Source organism: Leopardus geoffroyi, chromosome D1 (assembly GCF_018350155.1).
Source record: "Leopardus geoffroyi isolate Oge1 chromosome D1, O.geoffroyi_Oge1_pat1.0, whole genome shotgun sequence".
NCBI lineage: Eukaryota > Metazoa > Chordata > Mammalia > Carnivora > Felidae > Leopardus > Leopardus geoffroyi.
This window is the reverse complement of record NC_059329.1, coordinates 98,491,236-98,509,335: the sequence shown is the minus strand read 5'-3', so window position 1 is coordinate 98,509,335 and position 18,100 is coordinate 98,491,236. Positions and strand designations below refer to the sequence as shown.

The 18,100-nt window shown below is 36.7% G+C and overlaps 1 protein-coding gene across 34 annotated transcripts in view; it reads left to right on the top strand.

Moving 5' to 3' along the window:
• The window catches only part of PHF21A (PHD finger protein 21A), a 196,062-nt gene that overhangs the window by 15,086 nt on the left and 162,876 nt on the right, over positions 1-18,100 (top strand). For 21 of the 34 annotated variants that reach the window (XM_045486665.1, XM_045486674.1, XM_045486671.1 and 18 more), the window contains exons 2-3: positions 13,189-13,229; positions 14,620-14,731. The gene's annotated coding sequence lies outside the window, so the exon portion shown is untranslated. Of the gene's footprint in view, positions 1-13,188; positions 13,230-14,604; positions 14,732-18,100 lie in introns of all 34 variants that reach the window. The other 13 variants (XM_045486663.1, XM_045486655.1, XM_045486675.1 and 10 more) reach the window with 2 other exon arrangements.

Genomic DNA, 18,100 nt, shown 5'->3' with positions numbered 1-18,100 from the left:
TTATTTATGTAATTAAACACATTGTCATAGTAGTAGATATTAGGGTGAAAAGCCCAGTAACTTGTAATGCAACAGCAATGATTTTTGTTTTAAATATGTGTATGAAAATATTCAGAATCTGAGGTAAAAATGGATTTTTCGCTCACCTTTCAAGGCACATTTATGATAATAAGATAGTCTTAAGAATTGAGACTTTCAAAGAGGGCTAGGCTTTTTTTTTTTTTTTTTTTTTTTTTTTTTTTTTTTTCCCGAGGCCCATCCTTTTTTGAATGTAGAATTTGGACAAGTTACAAAACTATGAGAATTTTGCATTTTTTTTCTCATTTAAATTTGTAGTTATCATTGGACATTTGTTATGATTTTTAAGTAGCTTAGATTCATTCATTCCTTTTGTGGTGTTTTTTATGGTGTTTGGGAAGAAGAAGAAAGGGTATTGGGAGGGTACTACTATACGCACTTGGATACTTCCAGAGTGACATTCATTTTATAGGAGATTGCACTGGGACATCTCTGAATTGCCTGTTCCTTGCCGTGCATGGTTAGCGTGGGTCTGAGTGTGGAGAGAGATGGGCTAGGGGCTCTTAACCAGATCTACAGTGTGCCACTTCCTGAGCAGTGCAATGATCTAATCACTAGGGGCGTATCCCTTGTGCCTATAAAGAAGTCTGGTGTGCATGCTTAGAAGAGTACTACTACTTTTCTCTTAATTAATCAAAGCACGAAGGCTTACAATTTAGTAATTTTGTTGGAAAGGTTAGAAGTTTTGTTTTCATGCAATTCAGGTGAAGGGAAGTTTTTAGCATGGAAGTAAATGAAGATCACTGGTTAAGTATCAGGTCGACACAGTTTGCATGGGTTCAAATCCTGGCTTTGCCACTTTACGGTAGCTCTGTGATAATGGTCAAATCACTTCACCCTCTGTGCCTCTGCCTCTCTTTCTTCGTAAGTAAAACATGAATAATTAATAGTACCCATAGCTCGAGAGGCCGTTACGAGGAGTTGGTAAGTTAATGTACAAACTACAATAAGTTCTTGACACATAGTAGTACTAAATAAATGGTAACTGTTGTTAGGTATTAGAACTTAACCTTAATTCCCAACTCCTTTCTTCGCTTCTCAAGGCCTCAGACAAATGTTGCATAGTGGGAAAAGAGCCTGAGCTTTGTGGTCTGACCCCTGGGTTGGAATCTCTGTACAACCACTTAAAGTTGAGTGTGTGACCTTAGACTGATTATTTATGTTCCCTTCAACAAAGATGTCTCTTATACGAGCACTGTGCTGTTCATTTGGACTTCAGTTTCTTCATCTGCAATGTGGGAATGATAGTACCAACCTTCTAGGATTGATGTGAAGATAAAATGAGGAAATCTTAAGACACTTGATAAGCAATAGCTGCTGTTAGCAGTGTTATGGTTATAGTCCCACGAGAAGATTATGGGGAAAGAGTAAATATGGAGGGCTTAGCTGGAAAGGAGGGTTTTTTTCCTGAAATGTCATGGTGAGAAGAGGTATGGATGGGAAAAGTGTATCTAATGAGTTCTTGTCTGTGAAAGTTCCGGGAGAAATAGAAAATATGTGGGAATATGTCAGTTTTAACAGACTTTAAAAAAATATCTCAGGGCACTTTATGCTTCCTAAAAGACTTAGTGATATAAGCCTTTTTTTTTTTTTTGCATCAACATAGTAATGTTTACAATATGTCACTTAGCATGGAGTCAGTAGTAGACTAGGCATTCTAACTCAAAAGTCTAAAGTCCTAATCAGCTGGTAAGTCCACTGGGTCGGCTGCTCAGGATAAATTATGTGTTTAACCCTTGAGAACACAGGCTTGGGTGGGATAACTAAGGGAAATAATTGTAGAGGCACACACACGCTTTCTAGTAACGATGGACATCATTTATTTGCCTTCTGATTTTGGGCATTTTGCCTTTGTGAAATTTCCTCTCATCTGGTGCCTGGTCTTTTCTTATGGTAATTGTTATTTTCTTTCTATATTTAATTGTCATATGTTACCTATATTGAGCCTAGAAACTGGGCCTAAGAATAAGCTGATCATAAGAAAAGCAACTCTTTAAGTTTCTTCCTTACAGTGATCTGAGAATTAAGATGTTTTTTGATAAAGTATTTGAGTTTTTAATATGCCCATTAGTGTGTGTGTGTGTGTGTGTGTGTGTGTGTGTGTGTGTGTGTATCTATCTGGTAAGTGAAATCAGTAATTGAGGGAGGGGGAATGATCATTAGTGTGAAATAGAATTAATTTTATTCATTCACTACGAATTCGGATCTGAAACTTTTTGATCTTTGATCTGTAGAGTTTTTTCCCTAGGATTCAACAAATGTATTTTTAACAGCTTATCACAACACACTGAATATGGCATGTGTTACCACCGATGAGCATTTGAGTTAAAGTAGAATAATAGCTTCCATTAACTTTTTGTTCTTATTTACTCAACTGTACCAGTTCATAAAGGCCTAGTAGGTGGGTAGAAGCATTTACTAGATTTTATTTTGTCTGTGTTCCTAAAACAACGTTTCTGCTTTCTGAGCAGAAATTCCAACAAGTTTGTTTTGATAAAGTGCGGTACTTACCGTATGGTTTTCTTTCAATTAAAAAAAAATGTAATGTTACTTTACAGTTGCTAGAGTGGTCAGTAAGTGAAGCCTTGTAGTTCTAGAATTAGCATAGTATATGCACAGTATTACATTTTCTTTATGTAGGGCTTATAAAAGTTGGCTTCTCTTGGGTGAATGGAATTTTAGAAAGTTTAGAAGTGTATTTCATCTTAATGAATGCAGGAGTTAGAAGAAGACCCTATGAGGTCTTTGGGGTTGATTTAAAGAATTGCACAGTTTTGAAAATCAGTCTGTCTCTACCCGATTTGTAAAAGGTGGGCCACTGCTGCCCGGGCTGAACTGTTAGACTTACGTGGAAACCTGTCTGGTTCAGGGGTGCGTTAACTGTGTTATAGAGAGGTGCACATCTATTACGCATACTCCCTCTGTTGCCCTTCCTCTCCCCTTTTCTTTACTGTCTCTTTGCCATCTCTTCTCTGTGTATGCTATCCTGTCTGCTCTTGATCAGTCCCTCCAAAGCCACCACCATCTTATTCTGTCTCTCTTAAAAACAAAACGAAATGCTATCGTAATGATTAGTTTTTAAATGTTTTTATTAAATTTTTAAAAAATATTTATTTTTGAGAGAGAGACAGAGACAGAGCGTAAGCAGGGGTGGGTGTCAAGAGGGAGAAACAGAATCTGAAGCAGGCTCCAGGCTCTGAGAGCAGTCAGCACAGAGCTCGACACGGGGCTCGAACCCACGGACCACGAGATGATGACCTGAGCCGAAGTCGGACGCTTAACCGACTGAGCCACCCAGCTGCCCCTAGAATTTCTTTCTTTAGTCTGTAAAGTACAAAATGTGGCTGTGATGCCTTGTTTTTAGGCATTGTTGGCATTTCATTAGTTGGTAGTTGCAAATAGACCTTTTCCAGATTTCTCCTAGTGGTTTTGAACTGTTAACTGAATTGTTTTGGTAAGAAAAGTAAAACTTGGAAATTAGCTGTGGCTAAATGTTAATGGCTATATTGGATTTAAATTCAGTAGCTTCTAAGATCTATCCAAGGCATTTCATCCATTACATAGTTATACGTACTGAAAAACATATTTGAGAAAAGAGTTTTCACTTTGTAGGATTTTTAAAAACCTCTTTTCATGGAAATTTAAAAACATATGCAAAAACATAGTGAATAATATTAGCAAACCCCACATACCTCTTAACCCAACTTCAACAGTTATCATTTTGCCAATGTTTACAGTGTGTGAAACATAACAAGGAAAGTAATTTTATGTTTTTAAAACATGCAGTACAAGTAGATCTGTTGGTATACTGGAAAAAAATGTGTGTGAGAATGTTAACTCTTTTCATACATTGTAAATTTAATACTGGTAACCACACTTTAGGATAATACTGCTTTCATGATTTGTCTTTGAACTTATTAAAGACATCAGCCACTACTGCTAGAAAGATTTTAGTTTTCTTACCCCTTCTGTCTTTAGAAACTCTGGATTATTAGTTTTGAATTTACTATCCTTGTTAGTTTCATTTTATTTTATGTACACTTGCCTGTTGGCAACTTTTGTATGAGCTACCAGTAATGGTCTTTTCTAGAATATGTAGGGCAACTTAAAGTTGGAAATTACAAAATCTTGTTCTCAGCATTTTATCCTTTGAACGTTCTATTTCTGTGTCACCTGGTTCTATTTCATCTGCGTGTATGTATCAATTGACTAAGGAATACATGTTATTACTTGTTAAAATAGTTTGTTGAAGAGGGAATTTTGATTATCTGCTATCCCTGGACCTGATAACAGTGATTAGGAACTTAAGTTATTTGCTCCCTCGTTCACTTCTCTTTGGAGTAGTAAGTTGTGCATGTGCCTGCAGTTGTGGGGCCTGCTCATTTCTAGTCACTGCAAGGTGATGGTAGCCTTATTTCTGAATTTCCTTGCTTTTATTAGTTTAAATTAGACCCATAGGAGTGATTATTCTACCCCAATGCATGAGGAAGCATAGTCGTTGGGTGTTGTGCATCTAAACCCGCATGCAGTGCATTGAAAAGGTATCTTCAATGTTATGATGCTGTTTGGCATATTTAGTTTAGTGCAAGGAGTGTACTTATTTTTTTTTTTAATTTTTTTTAACGTTTTTATTTATTTTTGAGACAGAGAGAGACAGAGCATGAACGGGGGAGGGTCAGAGAGAGAGGGAGACACAGAATCGGAAGCAGGCTCCAGGCTCTGGGCCATCAGCCCAGAGCCCGACGCGGGGCTCGAACTCACGGACCGCAAGATCGTGACCTGGCTGAAGTTGGACGCTTAACCGACTGCGCCACCCAGGCGCCCCAGGAGTGTACTTATTTAATAGGACCTGTAATAAGCTTCCTTTATACCAAAGATATATTTTTAAAAATTATACCTAAAGACGACTCTATAGTATTCCCCAGTAGAGTTCATCTAGAGCAGCAAAATCTTTCTAAAATAAAACTTATTCCTTTAACCGGTATTCATTTAAGTGGGTTTCTCTGTACTTGGTTTCCATGGAAATAGCGAATAGCTAACGTTATTTATAAGGTGAAAGTAAAATAGGGTGCCTAATGGGACCCCATGCTGCTCTGATGAAGAGACTTAGGAAAAAAATCCATGCTCATGGGATTTTTTTTTTTTTTTAACAAGGTTAATGGAAGCCCTGATTTCAGTCTTCTGTAACAGAACATATTTTTGGTTTTAAAGGCTAGCATTAATATCAAGCAAACTTCTTTTTTTTCTTTTGGTGTATATTGCTTTCACTTTCAACTTTTAGGACCACTTACTTATCAGCATGATTGAGGCTTTATGCTTCAGACTCGTGTTTCTTTGTGGTTTTTGTTTCAAAAGTTAAAATCTCCAGCATATTGTAGCTTTTTCAGTTTCTCATTGACATTTCAAAATGCAGATAAAAAGCTAAATGTTCATTAATGATAGCAGTGATGGTAAAGAATCAATATGTTGGACTACATAGGTTTTTTTTCTTTTTTTTTCTTTTTTACTATGAGTGTTTGGAACCATTTTTAGTTTTCAGGCCTTAAGTCAGGGTTCTCTTTTATTTGTGTTGTGGAGCTAAACCTGTGTAGAGAGAAAAGATTCTCATTTTCTTTTGGGGTTAAAAACGGGGCAAATCTTAATTTCTCTCTCTTTTTTTTTTTTTTTAAAAAGGATTGTTGCCAAAGCATTTTAATTGAAATGAATGTTAATTCTTTTAGTCTTTGAATGTGGATTTGGAGTAAACCTTTCCTTTTTCCTCATTTCTTCGGTAAGGCCTACTCTTAGTTTTCTAGGCCTACAGCAAAGCCTTGCATCTCTTAAACCCCTTCAAGTGAAAGAATATCATTCTCTTTGTGTTTGTGTTTGTGATTGGTGTGTGTGTGTGTGTGTGTGTGTGTGTGTGTGTGTGTGTGTGTGCGTGTGTGTGTGTGCGTGTCACTAATTTTTCTATAGCCTGAAAGGCACCTGCTCATTTTCCAGCCTGGTGAGTACAGCAGTGCTATATTGAGAAGTGAGGCAGTATGGAACACAATAAGGTGCAATAATTTTTATTTAGTTACTTTTGGTCGTCCTTGGCAGCTTGTGATTGTTATCCGTTTGTCTGGAAGTACTCTGTGATTATTCCTGGCTAACAGTGCAGCAGGAGTTTTCTTCTGTGTTTTAAAAGCAAGGGTTGTAGTGTACTTAGGGCTCCATCAGGGGAGGAGTTTTTGTTTTGTTTGTGTGTGTGTGTTTCTGGCTATAGTTGGATTTACTGTGCTCTAATTTTTAAAAATTTGGCTGTCTTCATCCTGTTGAATTTTTGCAAGAGGTATTTTGTCTCCAGCAATTCACTAGTTTCTTCTGTGCATATTGGTTGGTGCTATTTTATAAAATTTCCTCAGTGTGTCAGTTGTTTTAGTTTAGCCTTTTCTTGTATATTTTTAAAATCAGGTGTTTACTGGTGACCTTCCTTAATGACTTCTGTTTGAATTATCTTTGTGCTTTAGAGACATAGGAATTTGGGTCTATTATCCCATTTCTGGGAGAACAAGTCCCAGTAGTTGCAGTTAGTGCAGTAGGAAGGGTTTTCATAGATGCAGTGCTGGGCATTGATCCTCCTCCTTGGTGCTTATGGTTTACACCCAGAACTCCCATTAGTGTTAATAGGAGACACTTGCTTAAATCCCTGTACACCAGCATAAACCCAGACTCTTTTGTAACGCCTTATAGATAGCTGAGTTGTTTTTTTGTTGTTGATGGCAAGAGTTTTGGTCCTGGGGTAACTGATTATTAAGATAAGAGTTTGAGTTATCTTGGGATATGGGTGATTTACTAAGTCTGATCTGTAATTAAGAAGTTTATGTTATGATTAGACTCCAAAAACATTTACAGCTTTGTGAGCTGTGGAAGCTTGTGAATAAGGATTTTTGTACTTTATAGCATGATGAAGCAAGATTTCTTCTTCCCATTTATTTCTTCTAGTACTTCTCAGCTACAAAATAAATGATTCTACAGGTTTTTATACAAATTGCAAGAGGACTTGGTAAAAGTTACGTTTTTATTTGTGAGCCTTCCCACAATTACTCTCTGACCTCTTAAGTCTTTTGTCAGCTAATGTTACTCACATTTTCAAGCATATAGAAGCTAATAACGTGCACTTTCTTAGAGGTTGGACATTGCAATCACTGGTCAAGTATTAGGAAATCACTGTTTACTGTGCCTATATGTGAACTGTGGATTTTTATTACTTTCATTTATTTATGCACGGTATAATGGAAGGATTCCTAGATTGAGAGCAGTAAATCTGGGTTTTAGGCTGGGATTTGCCTCCTGCTATCTTTGTAGCTTTTGGCTAGTCATCTAGACTTCTTGGATTGCTGTTCCCCTGTGGAATGAAGGAATGGTTTTGGTACTCTGGGGTGTCCATTCTAGCTGTAGGCTATTTGAAGGCCTACTTTCCTAGGTACTGAAGGAAATAGAGGACTAGAAGGCAATGATACCTAATCCTGGCTGCCCATCAGACTCTTCTGGGGGAAGTTAAAAAAAATACAGCTATCTGAGCTCTAAGTCAGACTACATGAATTCAGAATCATTAAGGGTAGAGCCTGTGAATTCATGTATTTTTTTGAAATTTTAGAGTTATCCTGATCAAGGTTTGAGAATGACTTATACAAGGCATTAATTCTAGTCTGCTTTGTGTGTATGTGTGTGTGTGTGTGTGTATAGTCAGGCAAATAAGACCTGTAAGTTACAATGTGAGACCGTATGTGGTTAAATTTTAAGATGAATGTGAGTGATGATAAACTATCTGGGAACTCAAAGAGAGGAATCACTGGGATTTGGGATGGTTATAGGGAAGGTCTCCATTTATCGCTGAGTCTTTATCTGGACCTGAATGACTGCCTGAGGTTTGGCTAGGTGGAGAGAAGGTGAAAAGGGTGTTGTTGGTAGAAGAAAGAACATCTTCACAGAAGTTTGGGGAGAGGAACAATTCTGATGACAGTTGTAGTGTTTATTTTATTATTCTACTCCTGGAATGGCTGTATATTTCCTAAACATTTTGAAAGAGTATACCATGAAGATATTTGTTAGAAGAGAGTGTTCCAGTCACAGGAAAAAGCAAGTAGAAGGGCCTTGAGAAGGGAACTTGTTTGGAGTTTCTGAAGTACAAAAAAGAGGTCAGAATGGCTGGAGCAGATTAAGCAGTGGGGAGAGGGGAAGAGATGGGGTCTGAGAGTAGCAGAGGCCCAAATCACTTTGAGTCTTGTGGGCCATTACAAAATTTTTTAAAATGTTTTTGTAAAATTTATTTTTGGAAGAGAGAGAGCATGCACGTGTGCAAATGGGGGAGGGGCAGAGAGAGAAGGGGACAGAGGATCTCAAGCAGGCTCTGTGCTCACAGCAGAGAGCCTGATGCGGGGCTTGAACTCCTGAACCATGAGATCATGACCTGTGCTGAAGTTCGATGCTTAACCTACTGAGCCACCCAGGTGCCCCTCTTGTGGGCTATTTTAAAGGACTTACGCTTTTTTTCTGAGTATGATGGGAAGCCACTGGAGGATTTTGAATAGAGGAGTGACCAAATCTGTCTTGGATTTTGAAGAGGCACTCTGGCTGCTGAGAGAATAGACTGTGGCAAGACAAAGATGGAATTGGAGAAGGAGGTTAGGAGGCTATTGTAATAATCTAGGTTAAAGGTGATGGTGGCTTGGACCAATGAAGTTGTAGTGGAGGTGACACAAGTGGTCAAAGTCTGTGTATTGTTCAGGTAGAGGCAAGATGGTTGGCTGTTAGATTGGATATAGGATGTGGAAGAAAGAGAAGTCAACCGTGACTGTAAGGTTTTGGCCTGAACGGATAGGTAGTCCAGAATTTAGTTTTGAACGTGCTGAGCTTGAGAAACCTATTTGACAAGTGTTGAGTGGGCAGTTGGGTATATGAGTTTGGAATTCAGGGGAAAGGTCTGAGCTGGAGATAAAAATTTGGGAGTCGCCAGTGTACAGGTCCTTTTATAGCCATGACAGTGGGTGAGATTACCTAACAGGAAGAGTTCCAAAAACTGAGCCCTGGGGCAGTTCAACATTTTGAGGTCTTGAGAGATGAGAATGAACCAGCATGAGAAATCCAGAAGAGTGGCCAGAGAGATTAGGAGGAAATCAAGATCAAGTGGTGTGAACGTAGAAGTGAGGGATGAGACTTTTCTGTTGGCTCTAGCAATGGGGAGGTCATTGGTGATCTTAACAAGAATGGAGGGCAAAGCCCTAATGGAGTGAGTTCAATGGAGGATGAGAGGGGAGGAACTAGAGACAATGAGTATGGTTAACTCTGGGAGTTTTGCTATAAATGGGCGCATAGACATGGGGCGGTAACTAGAGAAGGACATGGAGTCAAGGGAGACTTTTTTTTTTTTTTTTTTTAAGATGGAAGAAACAGAATGATCCTAGTGAGGGGGAAATTGATGTTTCTTGAGACTGAGGGGAGAAGTGCTAGAGACATGTCCATGAGAGAGTAAGATTAAGAGGGATGGGGGGACACAGGGATGATTATGACATCGAGACCTAACGGACTAAATCTCATTAAGCAGGATTCTGTTTTTCCTTTTGAGTACTTACTTGCATTTCAATTTATTTCAAACTTATTATGCTTTCTTTTGGAAGTTAGGAAGGGCAGATAAAAAGCAGTAAAACTTATTGTATATAAAATTAGTGTATCCGCTTGGTGTAGTAGAGGAGAAGAGATTGAATCTTCTGCATAAGGTGACATTTTAAAGTGTCTTTGAATGACAATTATCTGTGCTATTCTAGTCCCTTATCAAAATTTATGATTGAGCACAGACTATAAACTTAATTGTTCAAACTTGTAGTGGGATGAATTTTAGCCTAATTTAAAATGATCTAATGTTAAGCCTTTTTTCTGTAGAATTTGTTTATATTTTTCATATACAAAGGTTTTAGATATTTTTACAAAAGGTACTTAAGTCGTTATTAATCATCTCTGATTTATTGATGATATTTTAAATTTTACAACCATATTAGAAATCTGAATGATTCATTTCTTTACCAGCTCTAATTAAAGCAGCTACCTGTGAAGTTCTGGAGAGGTGAACCATCTTCAGTTTGCAAAAAATCATGGGAAGTTATGTTAGCAAGATAAGCATCTGTAAAAGCAAAGATAATTTCATTTAGTTCCATTTAGTTTTGAGTGTATTTTTTAAGAAAAAAATCTATATTTGAAAACTTTAAGCAGATATGGTTCAAATTTGTAACTACCTTAGCTATGAGTGTCAAGAGTATGTGAGAAACAAATTAAGTGGACTTTAAATCAGCTTAACATGAGGAAATCAAACTTGCATTTCAGACTTAAATACATTTCACATACAGATAGTGTTAAAATGCACATTTACATACACATCTTTTTTGCTCACTCTTACTAAATTATAGAAATAAAATCTTTTCTTTTTCATCAGTTTCCAAAGGGTAGCTGATTAATAATCAGTCTTCAGAAGAAACACTTTGGTAGTTGTGATGCGTAGTGTTTAAGAATCACTAGTCTAAAAATAATTGACTTTTATTTATTTTTTTTTTTGGTATCTGAACCTCTTTGTAAACCTTATTAAAGCTGTGGGTCCTCTTCCCAGAATTCTTACACGTACAGAACTTAACATACAGTATTGTAGGGTTGGCAGACCACTCTGAAACCCATTCATGAGGATCCCTTAGGCTTAACGGAGCTCAAATTTTAAGACCTGCCCTACATAGCTTACTAATATGATTTTTCCTTAAAAATTTATATGGAGACTTTTCCAAAGATATTTTGCCAGGATTTACTATAGTTTGTTTCTTAGAAGTGTTACTGCTGTGCCTGGTTAAGAGGCGGTGAGGTCTAGTGGAAAGGCCAGCTCAGTCAAAGGAATCTCCAGGTCTGTAAGCTTTTCTCCAGCTTTGCAACCAATTGGTGTGTGACCTTCGGGGAAGTCACTTAACCTCTTAGGCTTTGATTTCCTATGTGCTATCTGCAGTCCCTGCAAGCAGTTTTGTGAGTAGTTTTATGATACATTGGTTTCATGATGTCATGGTAAAATTCTTTATCAATTTGGGATTAACTCTGCGATTGATCTTTGGAGAAAATGCCCTAGAGATAAAGTGTACATCCATTGTGTCTTTTTACTAAATATGACTGTTTAGAAGAGTTGATGTGACTCTGCTTTCTCAAATGCCACATAAGTAAAAGTAAAAATCCTAATTCTATCCTGATCACTTTGAGTTTCAGCATATTTTATATGTTCCGGTTATAAACCATTGTTATATGTGTTGGAATTGTCATTTCCAGTTCTGTGGCTTGTTTTTTCATTCTCTTAATGGTGTTTTTTTTTTTTTTGATGAACAGAAGTTCTTAATTTAGTACAATATATCAATCTTTTCCCTTTCATTATGCTTTAAAATGGTAACATCTCTACTGTTTTTATCCAAAGTCATTCGCTTAACAAATAATGCTGTGGGAGATCGATGCATAAGAAATTATCACCAGCATGAAAGAGCTAACAAGAAATGTTTAATAGGGAAAATAAGTGAAGAGTTAAGGGTCCACTCAATTTGTTCATTTAACAGATATTAATTGAGCATTTACTACGTGCCTGGTACTGTTCTGAGTAGTACAGAATCCTGTAGGTACCATCTGTAATGTTAAATCCCTTTTTTTAAGTGGAGATATTATTGACTCATATAACATTATGTCAGTTTTAGTTGTACAGCATAATGATTTGGTATGTGTACGTATTATGAAATGATTACCACAGTAAATTTAGTTAACATCTAAACTTTTAGTTAACATTTAGTTACCACACAGTTACAATTTTTCTTTTCCTTGTGAAAATCTGCTTTTTAATAACCACATCATTCTACAGACCTTTGCATGATTTTTTTTTCGTTGAAGTCATTCTAATCTTGGTGATTAAAATAGCCATTTATGTGGACTTGAGAACTTTCAGAAATACTGCTGCTAAAGTAAAAGCAGGATAAAACGGCAAATTGAATTTCTTTTGGAAATGTTAACTGCATGAATTGGGGCCCTTTTAAATTATCTCACTGTATGTTTGGTGTGACTATACATGATTAAATAAAAATTTATAATCTGGGTAACAAGATTTTTTGAAATATCCCTTGAAATGAGAACACTATTGGAGTAACATCAGTCAACAAACATACTGTGTTTAAAGCATAAGGAAGTTTCAGAGCATGTCATGTGGAATTTATATAACTTAATACTAAAATATTAGGAGAAAAGTTTTAATTTTTGTTTCCTAATGTTTTTTTAACTAAAAAAGAAGTTTGGGGTGGGGATGAGTTAAAAATAAACAATATAGCCTGACTTGACTTTGCTAACTTTGAAGTCAGCTTAATAGAGTTTAGTTAATCTTAAAAAAAAAAACAACAAAAAAACACAGTTGATAAAAGCGTCATTGAGCATTAGATTGAGATCCCAAAACCTTAATTTTCTTTCTGGCTCTATCACTGATTAAATGTGGCATAGAGAAAGGCACGTTTGTGTTGTGTGGTTTACAGTCTGAAGTGGTGAGACTTGAAGGATGTGAATGAAAAGTGTAATTGAAATTACGATATGGGTAAAATGCTGTCAGTTTTAAAGGGTTATATAAGACAAGTCCATTTTGAGATTAATTGAAAAAAAGCCTTTTAAATAGACCAAACTAAGGGCCAGTGATGTTAGCTTCGTTTGCTGGTATAAAGCCATGAACAGTGAAGGCCATTTGTTGGAGATGAGCCTGTATTTGTGTGTTATTTAGATGAGGTACCTTTTATTTCTGTGTGTCTCTTAGGAAAAGGAAACTGTCAACTACTTTTCCTTGTCTTGAAAAAACTGGAAAAATGAAAAATGGAAAATTAGAGATTTAACTGCCTTTGAATTTTTTCCTTGCTGTGAAAACGATGTCTCTTCCGTTTTTGGGGATTGGGGGGGGGGGTGGGATTGGTTAAAGCTTTGGGGATTTTTGTGTGTTTTGTTTTTTTCTTCTTAAAATCTGATAGAAATCTTTTAAGTCTTCAGCTTTTGATGACATGTCCTAAATCTGTGTTTATAGTCTAATTCCATTTTCCCCTTCTTCTGCTGTAGGGAGCAAGAGAGCTGAAGGACAGCCAGTTTCCCCAAAATTGGTAAGTACTTTCTTGAGGCAGGCCTAGTGTGCCTGATGCTAGTTGGGTAATAATTCAAATGTTCAGTGATTTTTTTTTTTTTTTTTTTTTTTTTGCAAAAAAGCTTTCTCCCAGAAATGAGGCTTTACTGTTTGCACTGAGTGAAAGTGAATTTTTGTCTAATTTCACATAGCTATATCGCAAATGCATTTGTGTTTCTAATAATACTGCTAGGCTTGCATGTTCCTACATTCGATAACCTGTTAAAATGTAAAGGTCCCCTTTGCCAAAAATGTCCTTAATGCAGTGGTTAGAGCTGAAAATTCTGAAGTCAGGAATTTCAAAAGTTAAGGTTCCTATTGTGTTTTGTATTACTTAATATGCTGTTAAATTTGATGGCCTTAGTATATATGTGAAATGGCTAGGTTAATGTAACTATGGGAACCTTGACTTTGAAATTTGGGACTCCTAAGCATTTATATCCTTAAATTTAATGTTGGATTGGCTTCATGTCTGATAGTACATTTTCAGTGTGTGTTGTTTGTATAATTCCAAATGAGGAAAGAATAAAAAGAGAGAGAGTGAAACGTAGCAGTGTGAGGGCATAGAGGCAAACACATTTTTTCCTTAATATCTGCTTTAATATCTACTCTAACAGCTTATAAGTTGTCACACTTCAGTCATTTTTTTGAATGTCTCATTCAGGATTGCACATTGCGCAGGGCAGTCTAGTAACTAAGAATCAAACAAATATCAACCTTATTTGGAGAGCATGTATTATGATAAAAAAAAAATAAACAAGAGAGCTGGAATAGGATAGTTCCCTGATGCAAGACTACTTCTTTTTGTTTTTGTTTTTGTTTTTTAAATTCTCTCTCTCAATTCATAATTAACTTAGTGGCTGGAGTAGATATTTGGTTAAGGCTTCATTTTGATAATTTACTGTCCTTGAGGTGTTTCTCTTATCTTTTAGGGATTGGGCTTTGAACATGAAAGGGAGGCATTTGAACCAGTTAACCTTACATCTGACTACCTTTTTATTCTACTTGCCTTTCCCTCATGGAACCTTTTTAAATAAATAATCACGAACCTATAGCCCTTTTCTTTGAGATGTGATAGAATCACAGAATCTTAGAGAAGGGACCTTAAGGGCTTTCTCTTCCAGCCTTTTACCAGTGTGGCAATTTCTTCTCCTGTGTCCCTGTCAGATTGTTATTCGGGTACATATTGAATACTACATTTTAAAAAAAAGTGTAGCTCATTACTTTCTGTAATGTATTCTGAGCAATTCTAGTTCCACAGAAATGAGTACATATTATTGAGGTGGGGTGGGGGTGGGAAAAATGTTCTGTGGTCAAATAATTTGGGAAATGCTGCGTTAAACAAAGTTAAACAGGTTTCTTTACTGCAGGACTTCTCAGAACCTTTAATATGCTAATGTGCATTGTGAATCTCCAAGAGGGGGATATGATATGCAGCATTCTTGAATACTTCTAATGACAGGGAGCCCACTACCTCATAAGGTAACCCATTCCTTTTTTGTACAGCTCTAATCCTTAGCTCTTCCTTAAATTGATCTGAAATCTATCCTCCCATAACTTCCACTTCTATTAAATTCTTACTGGTTATGCCGAGACCACCACATACTCTTGTGTTACCCTTTGTGTAGTAAATATGTATATGATTCTGGCCAGGACTGTTTTTAATCATTAAATAGCATTCTAGTAAATGTGTCAACCCACTCTAAAATCTCGGCCTCATTGTCACTATGTTCTTAGACACTCCTCTCCAGCCTCCTTCATTCTGAATTTCTTTGAGTTTTTAAATTTATTCCCAGTGTTCTTGTTGTTGGGTATAGTTGGGATGATTTTAGTGGATGTGCTTGATTTCTGTAAAGGGTAAGAAATAGAAGAATGTGTGTGTGTTGGCTAGGCCTGGGCCTGGGAGGCTGAGGTAGAAACTACATATCAGAATGAACATCGGTGGTAGGGAGAGATACAGACCCTGCAGTGGACCTGGGAAAGAGAGGGTGCTGTTGGGAAACCTGACTTGACTCTGTGTTGCAGTGGTAGGACCTGTGTAGGTATTCCTTTTCTTTTTCTAAATGAGGATCTAGCCTCTCCCCCAAAAAACCAAAGCACAGAGAGGAGAGATATATATATTCAAACACATTCAGACATTGTCATAAATCTAATTGTGTGTGTATACATGTATAACTCTCATCCAGTGGTTAGGAAACATCAGTCTCACTAGCTGAGGTGATTTTTGTCAACAGCTATTAATACCAGGATTTGAGCAGAGGAACTTTGGCAGCTTCAGAAGGTAGCCTCTGAAATCAGGATTGCCAGGCTCTTTGTGCAGTAGCCTTTTCTGTTGACATGTGGAGTGTCATCAAAGAAATGCCACCATGAAAATAAGAAACAAGCATTGCATTGTTTTCTTAATGTAATTTTTATTCATATTAATAAATGATAGGTTTTTTTAAATTTTTTTTTTTTTTTTTGAGAGAGAGTGAGAGCAGGGGAGGGGCAGAGAGAGAGAGGGAGACACAGAATCCGAAGCAGGCTCCAGCCTCTGAGCGGTCAGCACAGAGCCCGACGCAGGGCTCGATTTCACGAACTGCCAGATCATGACCTGAGCCAAAGTTGGACGCCCAACTGACTGAGCCACCTAGGTGCCCCAGATGTTAGTTTTCAATAAATGTTTCTAAAGAGTTTATTATTTTTATTATCTGTAATAATTTTTAGCACTCTTAGTTAAAAGTTAAAGATATTGTATCTCTTAGCATTCTAGATACACAGTAAGAAATGACTATTTTGTACAAATTGAAACTTAATATTTTAGTATTAGACATATGATGGGTAAGGACACATAAATCTGTCAGGACTTTCTACTTTTTTTTTTTTCTGAAAGTAATCTCTACACCCAACATGGGGCTCGAACCTAACAACACTGAGAGTTGCATGTACTGATTGAGCCAGCCAGGCACCCCAAGACTCCACTTTTGATCTATGTATTACTCAGAATACTCTTTAGAGTAGGTTTAGTTAATTTTTTAAAAAAAGAAGTAGAGGGGCGCCTGTCTGGCTCTGTCAGAGCATGCGACTCTTGATTTCAGGGTCATGAGTTTGAGCCCCATGTTGGGTGTGGAGTTTACTTTTAATCAAAAAAAAAAAAAAGTGGAACCTTACACCAAGTAAATATTTGGTATAGAGAACACTGAGCTGTCCATTTTTAGGGAATGCAGTCTGAGGGCACAGTGATTTATAGTCTTAACGTTAAAACTTGATAGATGACTTGAGTTTTGATTGGAAAAAAAGGTTTATTCCAATTCAGGAGCAGAGCATTGTTTCTTAGTAGTCAGTTCAGAGGTACAGCATCACTACATCATTAGATTGCTAATGAAAGACCTAGAGGTCACATATCTCTAAGCAGGACTATACCTGGTAAAATAGTGGGAAGTCCCTTTCTTAGAGAATTGGATAACAGGAAAGCCTACATACAGTCTTCTCAGCAATATACTGTTTTGAGAAGTTTATTACAAAGTTTGTGTGTATGAACAAGAGTTAAGTATGTTAAGAATAGTGTAGAACTTTGTAGTTTACAAAGGGCTTTTCATAGAAGCTCATCCCTTTTAAAACTCCTAATGCTTTGATGAAGTAGATGATAACTGTTCCCATTTTTCTGATTTATAAGCAAACAAATTAAAACCCTGAGGCTGAGAGTGGTTACACAGCAAGTAAATGAAATTTGTTTGTTTATTTGTTTTTTGGGGGATAGTGAGTGTTCTTTCCAGATAGCGCAGCTCCTTTTTTAGTGGGATTTGGTTATTACTTTTATTTTGTTGGTTTGTGGAGTTTTTATTTGTTCATGTTTTTGTTTTTTTTTTGTTACTTGAAGGTGAGAGGCCGCTAGGTGTCCCAGTAGTTTGACATGTACCGTTTTGAAGGTAACAGATGTTGGTATATTGTGCTAGGCAATTGCCCTCTGTGATGGTAGTATTTAGAGCTTCTGGGTATCTCCGTAGAGTGTGTCGATTACTGCTTTGTGAGTTTGTTTATATTTACCTTGTAGCAACTGGTTTGTTAGTTTTAACTTACTGGAATTGGTCAAAATATGATTAATCATCTTTTTACAAATTTAGTAAATAAAACCTTTTTTTATGATGCCATTAACTGCCCCCAAATAGTCTTCATATGACAGCACGTAAGTTGTCTACGCCCCCAAAATATTTTTTAAAAGGATTTAACACATTCTTGCCTTGTTTTTGTAAGCTATAAATATATGTATATAATTTATTCCTAGAGGTTGAGACCAGTCTCTTAAAACTGCTATCCAGAAAGAGAACTTTTTGAAGAACTAGGATATAAAATGAATCTTCTAATCCCTTCGTAAGTTTTTCTACAACAAGCCACTCACTTTTTTAACCCTTCGGTGTTATTTTGAAAGAAAAGGAATAATTGGCATTTAGTCATTGCCAAATAAAATTTTGTGCCTCTTTGTGTCTCTAATAAGCAGACAACAATCTGATGAAGGAATAAAAGCTGTCAGCTCCTCATTAACTTGAGTTACAGGCTTCATCTCCTGCGAGGCCCTTTTTGACATTTAGAGCCTTCAGGTTAAATCCTGGTTTTACTTTTTCTTTTCCTGAACACTTTGTTTCATCACTACCAAATTTTCTGAGGCTTTAGCTATCCTCAGTTAATTTTTTTTTAATTTAAAAAGAACTGCATATTTTCTGTGGAAAATTTTTAAAACATCAATACTCTGAAAAATTGAAAGTAAATAACCTTTAGTGCTACCACCCAGAGAAAACCAGGAGCAAATTATGAAAGTGCCACCTGACCTGTCCTCTTGACAGCTCAGAGTATTCTTATTTCTACAAGTCTTTG